Genomic DNA, 18,009 nt, shown 5'->3' with positions numbered 1-18,009 from the left:
AAGCTATGAGGGAGGCCGAGAGAGGGAGCCCACAGTTCCAGGCCAATCCTGGGCAAAAAAAGTTCTTGAGACCCCCATCTCAACAGAAAAAAAGCCGGGTGTGGTAGCACAGTGTCTATCATCCCAGCTACAACAGGCAGCATAAATAGGATTGCCGTCCAGGCCAGCCTGGGCAAAAACTGAAACCCTATCTCCAAATAACCAGAGCAAAAAGAGTTGGACATGCCTCAAGTGGTAAAGCACACTGCCTAGCAAGCATGAAGTACTGAACTCAAATCCCAGTACCTTAAAAAAAAAAAAAGAAAGAAAGAAAAAGAAAAACAAGAATAGCAGATTACAACTCTTAACTTAGACTACAAGATCAGCCATGAACAAATACACATAGAAAAACAACTAGAAATGAGCGAGACAAAATGTTAAGAGTATTTGCCTCTGAAAGATGGGACCATAAGTCACTTAACTCTCTGCTTCCTTATGTTTTTCTATATTTTTCAAGTTTTATATAATCAGTTTATATTGCTTTTATTGTCAGAAGAAAAAAAATCAAATAGAAAAGACTTCTGTCAGTGCAGAGAGTTAAAGTGATTCTATACCAACTCGAAAATAATTCCTCTAGCAAGTAAAAATAGCCTTTGTAGCCAAAAAAAATCTTGGATTCTGGTCACCTCCATGGATCTCACTTATCTTGGTAGCCAGAAGGGAAAAATGTTGAATTAAGTGCATTTTCTGATAAACTAGATTATCTATCCTTACCAATAACAAAACCACAGCTTTTTCTTTTACAAAAATAAAATCGATTTTATTATTTTTACAAAAGTAACTCCTGCTCATTGTAAAACATTTTTTCCAAGCAAAACAATATATTGTAGAAGTAAAACTCCCACTGTATCAGTCCTTGGAAATAACTACTTGAAACAGAACAGTGTAAATGTTCCCAGGCATTCTATGAGGGCATGTCCAAACTTTTTAGGACAAACAGGAGCCTTTACTATATAAACTTGTACAAATGTTGACCATTCTCCTTCCCTGACATTATATTGTTGACATTTTTCTATGTCTACATTTAAGATTATCTCATTCTTTGTAATGGCAGCAAGGTGTTTTACTAGATGTGTAAACTACAATTTATTTAATGGACATTACAGTTGTTTAGAATTTTTTTCTATTACTGAGAAGGGACTATCAATAACAGCCTCCATTTTCCTGTTGGATCTCAGATTGAAAGATAATGACACAGAATTCAGACTTATAGAAATTAAATATCACTTTCATTACTGATTAAGACAATTCTGAAAGGTCTGGAGGCATGACTCAAGTGGTAGGGTGCCTGCCTAAAAAGCATAGGGCCCTCAGTTCAAATCTCTGTGCCTCAAAAAAAAAAAAGACAATTCTGGAGGACATAGCTTAGGTGTGAAAGCCAAGTAAGCTTGCTAATAAGATCTTCACCACTACTAGAATTTAATTTAGACCCCAAAACTGCAGGTTTCCCCACAAGGGCATTGCTCACTCTGTGGTCAAGAGCAGTTGAGAAGACGATCTCACTGAAGACAGGTGGATCCAACCAAAGGAGAACAAAGGGGTCAAACAGAAAGTACTCAGTTCTTTCTCCTTAACATGCAAGTAAGAAAACTCATTCATACTCAGGATCACAGTGAGGGGATAGGGAGAATGCCGGGAACTGATAGAGTTCCTTCCAGAAAGAAACATGAAATCACAAGAAAAGATGCTTCTGTCCCTACCATTCCAAACTGTCACAATTACAGTGAATATTCTGCACAAATAAATCTATGCTATTTGAGTAATGCCATGGGACAAATTCCTAGATTGCTAAATCCAAGAACAGGTCTTTTTCAAATCTAGAAACACCTCCAAAAAAGTGGTACCAAGTTACACTCTCACCAACAGAGTATGAGTGTTTTATTTTGCCCCTACAAGTCAACTAACCCCAATTTTTAAAATCTGTATTTATTAAACAATAGATTGCTAAATTTTATATTTCCTTTGACTCCCAATAAAACTGAGCACTTTTTCATAAACTAACTTCTGTGGCTGCCTACTCAAACGTGTGCACTTGTTCTAGAGATAATGTTCCATTGATTTCTACCTTCCACGCTCCTCTTCAGCCTCTTGCAAACAACTGTACAGATCTGTGAGATGTTCAGATGGAGACAGAGGAGACACTTCCAAAAATGAGTCAGGTTTTCCTTTGGAAATGGAAGTGAGGCAAACCTATCTCTGACTTCTCTAACACTAAATTCTAGCAAAATGATTTATCTAGTCTGGAAACAACTACAACAATGAAACATGTAAGTTGGAGCCAAGAGGTCAATTTGATGTCTAGCTCCACCATTTAAAAACCTGAGTTACCTGGGACAACCTACCTAACCTCTCTACATTACAGTGGTTTATGTCAAATGGCAACAGAAGGAGATGAGCCAGCTCAGTATTTCTTATTTTCAGCATTTTCTTCTTTTTATTGTTAACTTTAATTAGCACATTCAGTGTACAAAATAATGGGCTTCATATGAATTTTTACACATGTATACAATGTACTTTGATCATATTCCCTCCCATTACCATCTCTTGGCCCTCCAACCCCCCCCCCACTGCTCCCCCTCCTCTTCCCAAATAGTCCCCCTTCTACCTTCATGTCACAAGATTTCTTTTTTAGGGTTGGTGGAGTGGTTCAAGTGGTAAAGCACCTCCTAGCAAGTGTGAGGCCCTGAGTCCAAACCCTAGCTACTTCCATTTGGGTGTTTCGAGATAAGGTCTCTCGAACTATTTGCCCAAGCTAGCTTCAAACTGTGATCCTCCTGATCGGTGCCTTCTGAGTAGCTAGGATTACAGGTGTGAGCCACCTGCACCTGGCAAGATTGTTTTTAGCAGCAGAACCCTTATAGGAGCACAAGATGTAAAGTAAAGAATGACTCCATTTGAAGCCAGAATGGAAGACCCTAAATCCAAACCACATAACCTCCAGCTGGTCCCCTATAGCTCATCCCACCTCCACCCAAAGTGCTTCCAATGGAATTCTACGGCCTCATTCGGCTCAGTTTAAAACAATTACTAGGCTTAGAAGATATGTAGGACACCTCCCAGCTGTGCTCTAGGCAATCAAAACTTAAACAAATGGAAATTCCAAGTCACTCTAGTTCATAAGCAAGTGTGTCTACATTTCCCTAAGGCCTGCTTAACTTTGGTGCACTTCTAAACTTAAGTCAGTAAAACCTAACACAAACAGGACCTTTAACAACTATAACTGCACGGGCCCAGGTTACAGCGGACTCTAGGCCTTTCAGAGCATCTTAAATCCCAGATCTGGGAAAATGTCTGATATCAATTTTTTTCTGGTGAAGTAGTAAAAATTTTATTTTAAATGTGGACTCTTAAGTACAAGCCTTTTGAATTTCTGTGTAACAGAACAGGAAGTATACACAAAGTTCAGCTGCTGCTTGTCTCAAGGACAAGCACTGGTGTGATTGAGTCATGAACCAAACTAGCCACCATATCATAGCCGTTTTCATAGAATTCTATTTTTATCTCTCAAGGGACTGATGGGCTGTGCTTATTCAGACTTGAGTATCCAGCAGGTATTTTCTTAATCAAAATGAGTCAGTTACATTAAGAAGAACTAACAATACTTATTGCCAATGATAATTTTAATAAATGTCATGTTTTAATAGTAAGTAATGAGATACGTCAATGTTGGAAGATTTGAAGAATTCAATGAACCATTATTTTCCAAATGATTAATAAATGATGTTACAAATCACACATGGTAAAATTTCACGCAGACCAATGAAATTTAATGCAACAGAGTCAGAAAAGTTCATGCCAACCAGTGTTCAGAGAAATATCACTTGTTGGATTTTATAGTAGTATCAAAGAATATCAACAACTATCTGAAAAAGTGCAACTAAAATATTCCTCTTTTTCTCAGTGACATTCAGATCTGTAGCAGGTTGGGTTTCCTTTGTGTATTTCAACCAAAATAGTACATTGTAACAAAATAGTTCATTGTAACAGAGGCAAATCAGAGACTTCTATGAAACCAGCTATTAGAAATTTATAAAGTAAGAAAAAAAAAAGCACTGTAGCTGTCATTGTAACAATACAGCTATATTCAAGCTAAATTCATGCTAACATGTAATGGATTTATTAATTTTTGAATGGATTAGTATTTTTAAAACTTCTAATGTGATCACTATTAGAAATATTTAACATAAACAGAAGCTCTTTGAAGTTCTTGATTTTTCTAAACTTAAACAAGTTGTGAGGAAAAAAGTTTGAAAAGTGTTAGCTTACAAAAAAGACTCAGGATAAGCTTTGTGCAAGTGCTTAAAGCTTGCAACAGAGATTTGATACTGTGTTAATTTTATAAGTGATCCTATATATTGTATTTTATAGCTCAATATATCATAAACCACTAGTGTTGTTTATAAAAAGATCTCCTCAGATACAGGAGTCAATAATGCAACTATAGTTCACCCAAGTGCAGATTTTCCTCTGTTAAAAACTCATTTTTTACGGTTTTACAAAGGATAATAAAATCTCGAGGGAAATCTCAAACTAACAACCTCCATGTCCAGATGGTGGCATCTGATAAGCTGGCTCAGCGTCTTTTAGTGGGTTCTCTCCCTGGAATCCAGGTGAAGAGATGAGACCTTGGTCAATGCTCATGTCTGTTCCCTTTGCTACAGGGATGTCGAGGTGATCAGCTCGCTGAGCTTCTGCCAGATCTGCTCCCCAAACTGAGGAAAAACCTCATCTGGACCTACTGTGGTGCATCTTCCTTAGGGCCAATGCTAATCACATGACGTTCCTTTAGTAACCTTCCTATTGTGTCTGCTGATCTGAGAAACCTTGCAACCATTATGGATACAAAAATACTTATGAGAGATTCCTAAAGGAAACTCACACCAGGTACCGTGTCCATCCTTGTGCAGATCTAAAAGACTGGCTATAAACAGAACCTCAGGTTCAGTACCCACAACCTCACTCCAGCAACAGAGTCAAATCCACATCTGGTAGTGACACCACTGAGATCCTCCTCCATGTAAGAAAGCCAACCTCTCCTTTACCCTCCCCTCAGATGTGACAATACTCCACAGTCCCCTTCTGGAATACCAACCCAAGAACAAACCTAATATCAATTTTTATAAAATTACCTTGTTGGAAGCATCAGGTCAAACCTTATGCTGGAAGGATGGAGTTTCCCTGTGTTGGGACTGGTCATTTACATTGTTGATTGTCTTGAGAACACATCCCAACAGTAGACAATAAGGTAGCCTAAAATGCAGTGAGGAAAAAAGTGTCTCGAGGGCTTGCCACATAATTTGTGCGGCCCAGGGCAAAATTAAAATGTGGGGGGCTTTATTCAACAAATGAGAATGTCAAGAAGACAAAACAGTATCAACTAAGAGCAGGGTGACTCCAAAGATGGAACTTTGTGCAATTGCACAGGTCCACCTGCCCATGAGGCTGCTTTGAGTAACTAAAGTTTAACAGAGTGCCCCTGGATCTACTGGTAAGTTTGTCCCAGACTCTGGAATAGTGACACCTGAGGTATATTTGGAGCGGGCATGATCAAGGGTAAGTTAAGCTGGTCCTGGCCTCAGAAGAGTCTAGGAGTAAGGCAGTGAACTTCAGGAGACCTGAGTCCTGGCCTACAAAGCAGTAAGCAAACTCTTCTCTGCAGGACACCACCCTTTCAGATCCAGGTGCTCAAGTGAATCTTCTTAAATGGACTCTAGCCTGGCTCCTCTCCCGGGGCTACAGGGGAGGTCACCAGGGGACAGCTATACTAGAACAGAAGGGTAGCCATGGTAAGGGCTAGGAGAAATGTGTATCAGGTGCTACGCAAACACTGATGAGAAAGGAGTGGTTTCACTTAGGGACTAGCCAGAGAAAACTGCAGTGAGGAGAAAATATTGAAGTTGGTCAGAGGGGACCATCACATGGGGAGGGCAGGTAAGTTGTCACAGACAAACATGATCTGTCTTGGACAATAACTTCTCCTCCAAAAGAAAAGGTTGCTCTGTCCTTACTCTGATGTGAGGTTTTCTTCAGTTATGATGTTGGGAGAATTACTCATTGACTAACTGCTGGTGAATTAGTGGAATGGTGGTTTTTGGTTCTTTGCAAGAGATTTTTCAGTCTTTGTGTCAGGTAACCACTAGGACCAAGGAATGACCCACAGAGGACTGCTGTGGCAAATGACTTTGCCTTCAGTGGTCCTGGGACAATTCCACTAACACTGTTTCTGCTGAATTTCCAAAGTTCCACCAAAGATAGTAGGCAATTGAAATGCATCGAGCACTTACAGTATAGCAATGCCAAGTCTGTCCCAGCAGTCTCTGTTTTTATCCACACAAGCCTGAACAAGAAACATATCCATTTGTGTCAACCCTAAAGAATACAAAAGTCTGGCAAACACCTGTGGGAGAAAATGGAAAAGACAAGTTACATCACTTGTCTCACAAACAACGCAGAACTTTCTTTTCTCAAGGTCTTTTTTCTACTTTGATCAGCTCTAGAAATTTCCCTTTTTCTCTCTGTCTCCACCCTGGGCCACATTTACTGGTTCCTCTCATCACCTGCTCCACCTTGAATTCTCAAAACGTTGCTCTTTTTTTTGTTTTGTTTTGTTTGTTTTGGTAATACTGGGTGTTGAACTCAAGGCCCCACACTTGTGAGGCAGGCACCCTACCACTTGAGCCATTTTTGTGTTGGTTATTTTTGACAGAGGGTCTCACACACTTTATGCTCAGGCCAACCTCAAACCTCAATCCTCCCAGTCTCTGCTTCCCAAGTAGCTAGGAGTACAAGCTTGAGCCACAGCACCTGGCTTTATGCTGTTCTTTTTGTATATAATCCTGTTCTGTTCATTCTCTTAGTCCAAATTAATATATCTACACTCTTAACAGAATCTGTGTTTCTTAGATGTTAGATTGGTGACTTATTTTTTTCTTCCTGGGATCTCCTTCCTCATCCCAGTTGATTTATCCGCATATTTATAGCAAACACTGTGCATTCCCCAAGAGGAATCCTAGTGTTGCAAGCCCCTGCTCACAGAAGAGGTGGTTCCTTTCAGAGTGTGCGGATTGCTCATACTCCCTTGGGTTTATACAAAGTGTCCCTCCTATTTTTACAGAAATGCATTGAGCCTGTTGCCAAGCAAAGTTTTCTCTGCAATTATGGCTTCAAAAATATTCAGCCAGACCCGTAGGAAATTGGAATTGCTGCATTTGTAAGACTAAGTTGTATCTTTGCTTTGAGGTTCTAATCATTGATGGGAGAAGGGTGGCATGAGTAAAGGATGCTTCCAATAGATCCTGCCCATTTTGTAATGTTTTAAAAGCATTAACTGCCCTAACATAACTCCTCCATTTATCTAGTCACTCTTACCTAAACATTGCCAGTGGCCTCCTAACACCTACTGGATAGAGGCCAGAATTCAGGCCTTCTAACATTGACTCAACCTCTGAACTCTGACCTCTCCTCAGAAGGACCCTCTGCTTCTGTCCACCTGACTACTACTGCTCTACCTCCATCCTGCTCCTCTGCCAAAAATGCTTCCTCACCATCTCTACCTAACAAAGTCTCACCCATTTTCTAGAATTACATGGGTTTTTTTCTTATTTGGCTTTGTATCTTTTTTATCCTGCAATGAATATGTATTGCTTATGTTACTTTTAAAGTTATTTTTAATTTTCAAAAATATTTAGTCTATCTTTCAAAACACATTTTAAGCTTTCCTTCCACCAGGATTATCCCAGATGGAAGAAATGTTAACAACAGCTAACATTCATTACGTACTTACTAGGAGCCCACCACTGTGCTAAATGTTTATTATCAATGTATTATCTCCTTTACTCTTCCTAGCCATGTTGTGAGATGCTCTCAATCCACGGATTAGAGCACTAAAGGTCTGAGAGGTTGTTATGTAACTTACAGAAGTCTCACTACTGGTGTCAGAGCAAAGGTATGAACCTGGCACTCTCACCCACTAGTTGCTGCTCTTAACAGCCACTTTTCTTAGGCTGGTGGAAAGACTCAAGTGGTAGAGTGCCTGCCTAGCAAGTGTGAGGCCCTGAGTTCAAATCCCAGGACCACACACCACCACCCCAAAATAAAACGACCACTTTCCTTAAGCTAGTCCATCAGGCAATATACATGGGCTGCTTCATATCATAAATGGTTGTGTATTTGTTTATTTCCCCTTCTACACTGCAAATACCTTGAATGTATTTTGGGATCTTTCAGAGTATCTAGCACAGATGTCTACACATAACAAATTCATTGATTTTTTCAGATAAGAAAACTAAGGCTGAGAGAAACAAAGTAATTTGCCCAAGGCCTGTGACACAGAACACTCAAGTCTTAAGTCAGGAGATTTTCCAAGATGGCAGCTAGAGGGAGTAAGCAGAAAGCATGCCTCCTAAAGTGAAATCTTGCAGAGATGCTGGAGACACACCTCACAGGCAAGGCCACCGAGAAGAGGCAAAATTTTGACCCCTCCACACCTCCAACCTGCGCAGAGCATCTCCACTTCACGTTAAACAGAGAAACCAGGAGGGCCCCCGGGCCACCACCAGATGCCCGTGCCTAGACAGCTTGGGAAGACGCGGACCACAAGGTGAGCTAAGTGGTACGCAGTACTCCCACAGACAACACTGGGCCAGATCAGCATAGCCCCCTGGACAGAACAACCCCCACCCAGGGAAAAAAGAGAAACTGAGTAATAAGCAATAAGAACAATAAAGACACTAGTAAAGAGGGTAGGGCGCCCTGAGTGCCACAGGAGTGAGAGGGGAATCCCTTCCAGAACTGTAAATAAACAAGCCAGGCCTGGCCGGAGAGGGTGGGAGCAGGGGCGCGCACTCAGCAACCAGGAGCGGGAAAGCTTGTGAGACTGGTGGAGGGAGGAAAACTCCACAGGAGAGGAGGGGAAGACCCACCTTCCACATGAGCTGTAAACAAACACGCTGGCTGGCAGGAGCAGCAGCACACGCCTAGCAATCAGGAGCAGGAAAGCTTGTAAAAGTTGTAGTGGGAGGAAAACCCCACAGGAGGGGGGAAGACCCACTCCCATGTGAACTGTAAATAAACACGCAGGCCTGAGAAAGCAGGTGCAGTGTCACCTCCCCCAGTGTGCTTAGAAAGGGGAAAGCTTGTAGTAGTGGCATCGTGCACAGGAGAACTCTGAGTAAACAAAGCCTTCGGGGCCAGGTGAGTGTTAAGCTCACCCCAGAGATCTGCATAAATAACACCACCAGCAACAGCAGGCTGACCGCAGCGGACAGGTGAGCCACAGCCACAGATAGCCATTCACAGAACTGACTCCAGACTCTTTTTTTTCTCTCTCCCTGCCTTTGATGAGAAAACAACCGAACTACACCTGCATGCTGAAAAACTTACTGAAACTGTATTGCATTTGAAGTTGGGACACTTTGTGGGGTTTTTTGTTTTGTTTTGTTTTGTTTTGTTGTTTTGTGTGGTTTTGTTCTATTTTATGTTTCCTCTTTGATGAGACAACTACAGAACAACATCTGAGGCACCATCTCTCGGACTGGAGGCTGAGGGATGAACACCAAAATTATTAAGACTGAAACTTCATTGCATTTGAACTTGGAGGGTTTTTTTTTTTAATTTTATTTTTTATTTTTTTATTTTAATTTTTTAATATTTTTTGTTCATTTACTTATTTTTTATTTTTGTTCTTATATTTGTTCTTTTTATTTTTTATTTTCAATCCTCTCTCTGTCTCTCTAATGCCTTTTCAGCTTATGGTTGATTAGTACACTGTCTCTCCCTGTTTATATCCTTGAAACTTTTTTTGTTTGTTTCTTTGTTTTGTTTTTTTTCTACTTCATTATTTGTTTTCCCCTTTTCCTTGAACTTCTTTGCTTTCCATCCCCTCTCACCCTTCCAATCTAAATATCACTAGTGCTATTATTACAAGTCAGAAAATCCTTAATTGCACACAGTACAGGGACAATAACAACACCAAGGGCAATGACGGGAAGACAGAAAACACAGGGAAACCAGTTTCTCCACAGCAAAAAATTAGTACAGGAACCAGAAGGAAATGAAGAAAACAGATACTCAGATCCAGACTCCAACAAAATGAAGATAAACTATGCCAAAGGACCCAATGAAGCCCACAAGAATAATTTAAAAGAAGACATATTACAGGTACTCAATGAGAATTTTATAGAGATGATACTGGATAGGGTCAACCAAAATGTACAGGAGACACTCAAGAAATTCCAACAAAAATAGAGAATTTGAAAAAGCAAAAGAAGAAATAAAGGAAACCATAGAAGTACTGTATAAACACCAAAGTGAAACAGAGAACACGAATAATAAAGAGATAAATGAACTCAGGACAAAAATAGACAACTTTAAAGAGGAAACAAACCAGGATATGGAAAACCTCAGAAAAAAGAACAAAACAGAATTGCAAAACAAAACAGAAGGCCAATCCAGCAGAATAGAACAAACAGAAGACAGAATCTCAGAACTCGAAGATGAAATGGTAATTAAAGGAAAAACCAAAGAACTATCAATTAAACAACTCAAGACCTGTGAAAAGAAAATGCAAGAACTCACCGACTCCATCAAAAGACCAAACTTGAGAATCATGGGCATTGAAGAAGGAGAAGAGGTGCAAGCGAAGGGAATGCATAATATATTCAACAAAATAATAACAGAAGATTTCCCAAATCTAGAGAAAGATATTCCCGTACAGATGCAAGAGGCCTCCAGAACACCAAACAGACCAGATCAAAATAGAACTACCCCACGACATATCATCATTAAAACAACAAGTTCAGAAACTAGGGAAAGAATATTGAAGGCTGTAAGACAGAAAAAAACAAATAACATACAAAGGTAAAGCCATCAAAATCACAGCAGACTTCTCAACATAAACATTAAAAGCAAGAAGAGCGTGGGGTGAGATTTTCCAGGCACTGAACGAAAATTACTTCAACCCCAGGATACTCCACCCAGCAAAACTATCATTCAAAATAGATGGAGCAATAAAAGTCTTCCATGATAAGCAGAAACTAAAACAATATGTGACAACAAAGCCACTACTACAAAAGATTCTTCAAGGGATTCACACAGAAAGTGAAACCCAACATAACCATGAAAGGACAGGCAGCACCAAACTACAGGAAAAGAAAAAGCAAGAAAGTAGAGAGTAACCTCAACTTAGGTACACACAATAAATACCTATCAGTACAAACACTTAATGTTAATGGACTTAATTCACCCATCAAAAGACACCGTTTGATGAAATGGATTAAAAAGGAAGATCCAACAATTTGTTGCTTACAGGAGATCCATCTCACCGACAGAAATAAGCATAGGCTTAGGATGAAAGGCTGGAAGAAGATTTACCAAGCCAATGGCCCCCAAAAACAGGCAGGAGTAGCAATACTTATCTCTGACAAAGTAGACTTCAAACCTACATTGATCAAATGAGACAAAGAAGGACATTCCATACTAATAAAAGGGGAAACAGAACAAAAGGAAATAACAATTATCAACCTATATGCACCCAATGTCAATGTACCCAATTTCATCAAACATACCCTGAAAGACCACATATTAACTCCAACACAGTGGTTGTGGGAGACATTAACACCCATTTATCATCAATAGATAGGTCATCCAAACAAAAAATCAATAAAGAAATCCAAGATCTAAAATATACAATAGATCAAATGGACCTACTTGATGTCTACAGAACATTTCATCCAACTTCTACACAATATACATTCTTCTCAGCAGCCCATGGAACCTTCTCCAAAATAGATCATATCCTAGGGCAAAAAGAAGCCTCAGCAAATATAAGAAAATAGAAACTATACCGTGCATACTATCTGATCACAATGCAATAAAACTAGAACTCAACAACAAAAGTAAAGACAAAAAACATGCAAACAGCTGGAAAATGAATAACTCATTACTTAATGAACAATGGGTCATTGATGAAATAAAAGAGGAAATTAAAAAGTTCCTGGAAGTCAATGAAAATGAAAACACAACCTACCAGAACCTATGGGACACAGCTAAGGCAGTCTTGAGAGGAAAGTTTATAGCCATGACTGCATATATTAAAAAGACTGAAAGATCCCAAATCAATGACCTAACGTTACATCTCAAACTCCTAGAAAAACAAGAACAAGCAAATCCCAAAACAACTAGAAGGAGAGAAATAATAAAAATAAGAGCTGAAATCAACGAAATAGAAAGCAAAAAAACCATGCAAAGAATCAATAAAACAAAAAGTTGGTTCTTTGAAAAAAGAAACAAGATCAATAGACCCCTGGCAAACCTGACTAAAACGAGGAGAGAAAAAAACCCAAATTAGTAGAATCAGGAATGCAAAAGGGGAGATAACAACAAACAGCTTCGAAGTCCAGGAGATCACCAGAGACTACTTCGAGAGCCTATATTCAAATAAATTTGAAAATCTTAAAGAAATGGACAGATTTCTAGATACATATGATCATCCAAAACTGAACCGAGAGGAAATTAATCACCTGAATAGATCTATAACACAAAATGAAATTGAAGCAGCAATCAAGAGTCTCCCCAAAAAGAAAAGTCCAGGACCTGATGGATTCTCTGCTGAATTCTATCAGACCTTTAAAGAAGAACTGATACCAACCCTCCTTAAACTGTTCCACGAAATTGAAAGGGAAGGAAAACTGCCAAACACATTTTATGAAGCCAGTAGTACACTTATCCCAAAACCAGGCAAAGACACCTCCAAAAAGGAGAACCATAGGCCAATCTCCTTAATGAACATTGATGCAAAAATCCTCAACAAAATAATGGCAAATCGAATTCAACAACACATCAAAAAGATTATTCACCATGACCAAGTAGGCTTCATCCCAGGAATGCAGGGGTGGTTCAACATACGAAAATCAATAAGCGTAATAAACCACATTAACAGAAGCAAAGACAAAAACCACTTGATCATCTCAATAGATGCAGAAAAAGCCTTTGATAAGATCCAACACCATTTCATGATAAAAGCTTTAAGAAAACTAGGAATAGAAGGAAAGTACCTCAACATTATAAAAGCTATATATGACAAACCTACAGCCAGCATTATAGTTAACAGAGAAAAACTGAAACCATTCCCTCTAAAATCAGGAACTAGACAAGGATGCCCACTATCTCCACTCCTATTCAACATAGTACTGGAATTCCTAGCCAGAGCAATTAGGCAAGAAGAAGGAATAAAAAGAATACAAATAGGTAAAGAAACTGTCAAAATATCCCTATTTGCAGAAGACATGATCCTATACCTTAAAGCCCCAAAAAACTACTCAGAAGCTCCTAGACACCATCAATATCTACAGCAAGGTAGCAGGATATAAAATCAACATAGAAAAATCATTAGCATTTCTATACACTAATAATGAACAAACTGAAAAAGAGTATATGAAAACAATCTCATTTACAATAGCCTCAAAAAAAATCAAATACCTAGGTGTAAACCTAATAAAAGATGTGAATGACCTCTACAAGGAAAACTATAAACTTCTGAAGAAAGAGATTGAGGAAGACTATAAAAGTGGAGAGATCTCCCATGCTCATGGATTGGTAGACTCAACATAGTAAAAATGTCTACTCCCAAAAGTAATCTACATGTTTAATGCAATTCCCATCAAAATTCCAATGACATTCATTAAAGAGATTGAAAAATCTACTGTTAAATTTATATGGAAACACAAGAGGCCACGAATAGCCAAGGCAATACTCAGTCAAAAGATCAATGCTGGAGGTATCACGATAGTCGACATCAAACTATATTAGAAAGCAATAGCAATAAAAACAGCATGGTACTGGCACAAAAACACACATGAAGACCAGTGGAACAGAATAGAGGACCCAGATATGAAGCCACACAACTATAACCAACTTGTCTTTGACAAAGGAGCTAAAAATATATAATGGAGAAAAAGCAGCCTCTTCAACAAAAACTGCTGGGAAAACTGGTTAGCAGTCTGCAAAAAACTGAAACTAGATCCATGTATATCACCCTATACCAATATTAACTCAAAATGGATCAAGGATCTTAATATCAGACCACAAACTCTTAAGTTGATACAGGAAAGAATAGGAAATACTCTGGAGTTAGTAGGTATAGGTAAAAACTTTCTCAATGGAACCCCAGCAGCACAGCAACTAAGAGATAGCATAGATAAATGGGATTTCATAAAACTAAAAAGCTTCTGTTCATCAAAAGAAATGGTCTCTAAACTGAAGAGAACACCCACAGAGTGGGAGAAAATATTTGCCAACTATACATCAGACAAAGGACTGATAACCAGAATATATAGGGAACTTAAAAAACTAAATTCTCCCAAAACTAATGAACCAATAAAGAAATGGGCAAGTGAACTAAACAGAACTTTCTCTCTCAAAAGAAGAAATTCAAATGGCCAAAAAACACATGAAAAAATGCTCACCATCTCTAGCAATAAAGGAAATGCAAATTAAAACCACACTAAGATTCCACCTCACCCGTTAGAATAGCCATTATTAGCAACACCACCAACAACAGGTGTTGTTGAGGATGCGGGGAAAAAGGAACCCTCTTACACTGTTGGTGGGAATGTAGACTAGTACAACCACTCTGGAAAAAAATTTGGAGGCTACTTAAAAAACTAAATATTGATCTACCATTTGATCCAGCAATACCACTCTTGGGGATATACCCAAAAGACTGTGACACAGGTTACTCCAGAGACACCTGCACACCCATGTTTATTGCGCCACTATTCACAATAGCCAAGTTATATAAACAGCCAAGATGCCCCACCACCGATGAACGGATCAAGAAAATGTGGTATCTATACACAATGGAATTTTATGCAGCCATGAAGAAGAACGAAATGTTATCATTTGCTGGTAAATGGGTGGAATTGGAGAACATCATTCTGAGTGAGGTTAGCCTGACCCAAAAGACCAAAAATCATATGTTCTCCCTCATATGTGGACATTAGATCAAGGGCAAACACAACAAGGGGTTTGAACTTTGATCACAAGATAAAAGCAAGTGCACACAAGGGAGATATGAGGATAGGTAAAACACCTAAAAAATTAGCTAGCATTTGTTGCCCTCAACACAGAGAAACTAAAGCAGATACCTTAAAAGCAACTGAGGCCAATAGGAGAAGGGGACCAGGAGCTAAAGAAAAGGTGAGATCAAAAAGAATTAACCTAGAAGGTAACACACACGCACAGAAAATTAATGTGAGTCAACTCCCTGTATAGCTATCCTTATCTCAACTAGCAACAACCCTTGTTCCTTCCTATTATTGCTTATACTCTCTCTACAACAAAATTAGAGATAAGGGCAAAATAGTTTCTGCCGGGTATCGAGGGGGTGGGGGGGAGAGGGAGGGGGCAGGGTGGGTAGTAAGGGAGGGGGTGGGTGCAGGGGGGAGAAATGACCCAAGCATTGTATGCACATATGAATAATAAGAAAATAAAAATTTTTTAAAAAGTCTTAAGTCAACCCTGGTATCTTTGTACCATGTACATTGTCAGTGCTTGATACGTATTTATTGAATGAATTTATTTCTGGAGCTTTCTTTATCTGATCCTATCAGGCCACACAGTTTGGCCATAACTTAACATCAAAATGAATATTAATAATATTGGAAAACTAAGTTGTAATTTGATAACTCACTTTCCCAAGAAGGTTGAGTTGGCTAGATAAGAGTTAATGCCTAATATGATAGAGTTCTCTGCCAATGTTTAGTTGATGAATGCAAAATAATTTTAAAGCATTACAAAAAAAAGTGGCTGTATTAGTAGTGGCAAGAGATTTTGCATGCAAGGTTTGCTAATTAAATTGAATATCAGATTTTTACTAGAATACACATGTGTAAAGTTAATCATAAAATAATATGCAAATTCAAAGTACTTTTTATATATGTATGTATTGAAATACCGATACTATTGAAAAGTAATATTTTAAGTTATTCACACCCAGAAAAGATAACTAATGCAATAATTCTATTTGCCACAGAAACTATGGTTTAACCTCCTTTACCAGAAGGAGCTAGAAACCCTGAATTTAGATATAGACTTGATAATCAAGGTTACCAGAATCCTGCAGAACACCCCTCATGGGCAATTTTGTATGTGAATAAAGCAAGAATTTTTTTGACTTTAAAAAGATCACACAAGTAAAACATGTTCATTGTGTTTGAAAAATTAGTGAGAAAAGGAAGACAAAATCATTACAATCTCTTTACCAAGTGATAATCAATATAACCACATTTATATATCTCCTTCCGGAATATATGTATATACATATATGTTCTTCCAACAAAGGGGAAAAATGGCATTATACTTTTATACACTATTTCTACACTATTTCACAAACTGCCTTTTTTACCTAGCATTTTGTTAACACCATTGTGTGCAAGAGTACAAGTATACAAGTGTATTACTGTTTAATGTCTATATAATGTATCATTGTAAATGCACACTATAATTAGAAATAAATGTAGACACATGACCCCAGGACATGGGAGTCAGATGATGTATCTGAAGGCTTCGAGCTGAGGTCTTGGAGTTGCACATTGTGGCAGGTGCCCACTTCTCTGTGCTTCTGCAACTGCTGTGGACAGGTCTATATCTCAATATAGATATCTCAATGGGACCCCATGGGGATTGAGTCCCAGCTGCCCACAGCTGACTGTACTCCTTATACTTTGGAGGATTCCTAAGTGAATCCACTAACAGAATGAGATTCCTGTTACTCATCTCTTGCCAACATGGAGAACAGATGGTACGACAAGCATCACTCTCCCCCACCCCACAAGTCATCTGTAATTTTGTCCAGCATCCATCTTCATAGCACAGGAGTACCGTCTCTCTCTGACCTCCATCCCTCTTATCCTCCTATTTGGGTCCCCTCAGGCTGCCCCTAAGGAACCACCTCCAGTATGGTGAAGACTGAGGCTGTGAGCAGAGCTCCAGACTCTCTACAGGCAAGGAGCATCCAGTTTTCAGAAAGCTTTGGATCTTTAGAGATGTTCAGAGTACAATATCCACAACACAGACCAATTTTCTCTTGCTAACACTGGCCACATCTAACAGCACCACAGTTCCATACTTCACTTCTAATCCCTGCCTTATCCATTCACTTGCTCGTCTTCTACTAATATTTCTGTTTAAATTGACCAACTTTTTTTTAAATTAAAGAAATGAGATTGCATCATTAACATCGATACTCACAAAATCATGGTTGGTTACGCTGGTTCTATTTTCCTAATGATTATTAAAGCATCACTATTAAGATGAAAAATGTTTATCCATATATATCCAGTGGTACACATATTATAATTTGGAAAAAAAACTACATTGTATAAATAAAGACTACAGACTCAAAATTTTAAGCAAGGATCTGTTGTTTTCTAAAATCTTCAAGAAGTGAAGAAAGGATACACACACAGCAGTGTCTCTCCACTCCCTGCCCTTCTTAGGAGTTTGAAATAAAAGGTGTTGTTTAATACATTTTTATGTGGAACAAATATGCAAGCCTAGCTTAGTGACTTAAGCAGCTATGTAAGAGGTCTTTTCCAAGAACTGCTTTTCTTTCAATCAGGACTGTCCTGGATTGGGGGCCAGTAGAGAGAGAGAGAGAGAGAGAGAGAGAGGTCTTTCATGACAAAGGAGAACTGGGTACTTCCAACAGGCATGGGGAATGGGATCTTCCTCAACTGACAGCATTACTTTGTCACAGAATTATCACTTAAGAAAAATCTCTGTATTCTCCCTTCCTCTGTCTTACCAAAGACATCCCTACCAGGAGAGGGGAAGGAGGTGAGACAGAAAAGAAAAGAAAAGGGATAAAAAAATTCCATCCTTCCTGGTCTTAGTCAGTCCTCTTGTCCTTCAAGATGAATAAAAAATGCTGCCACACACAGCATTGTGGCTATGCCATGGTATAGGACAGAG

Source organism: Castor canadensis, chromosome 3, assembly GCF_047511655.1.
Source record: "Castor canadensis chromosome 3, mCasCan1.hap1v2, whole genome shotgun sequence".
NCBI classification, from domain to species: Eukaryota; Metazoa; Chordata; class Mammalia; order Rodentia; family Castoridae; genus Castor; species Castor canadensis.
This window is presented reverse-complemented; position numbering follows the sequence as displayed.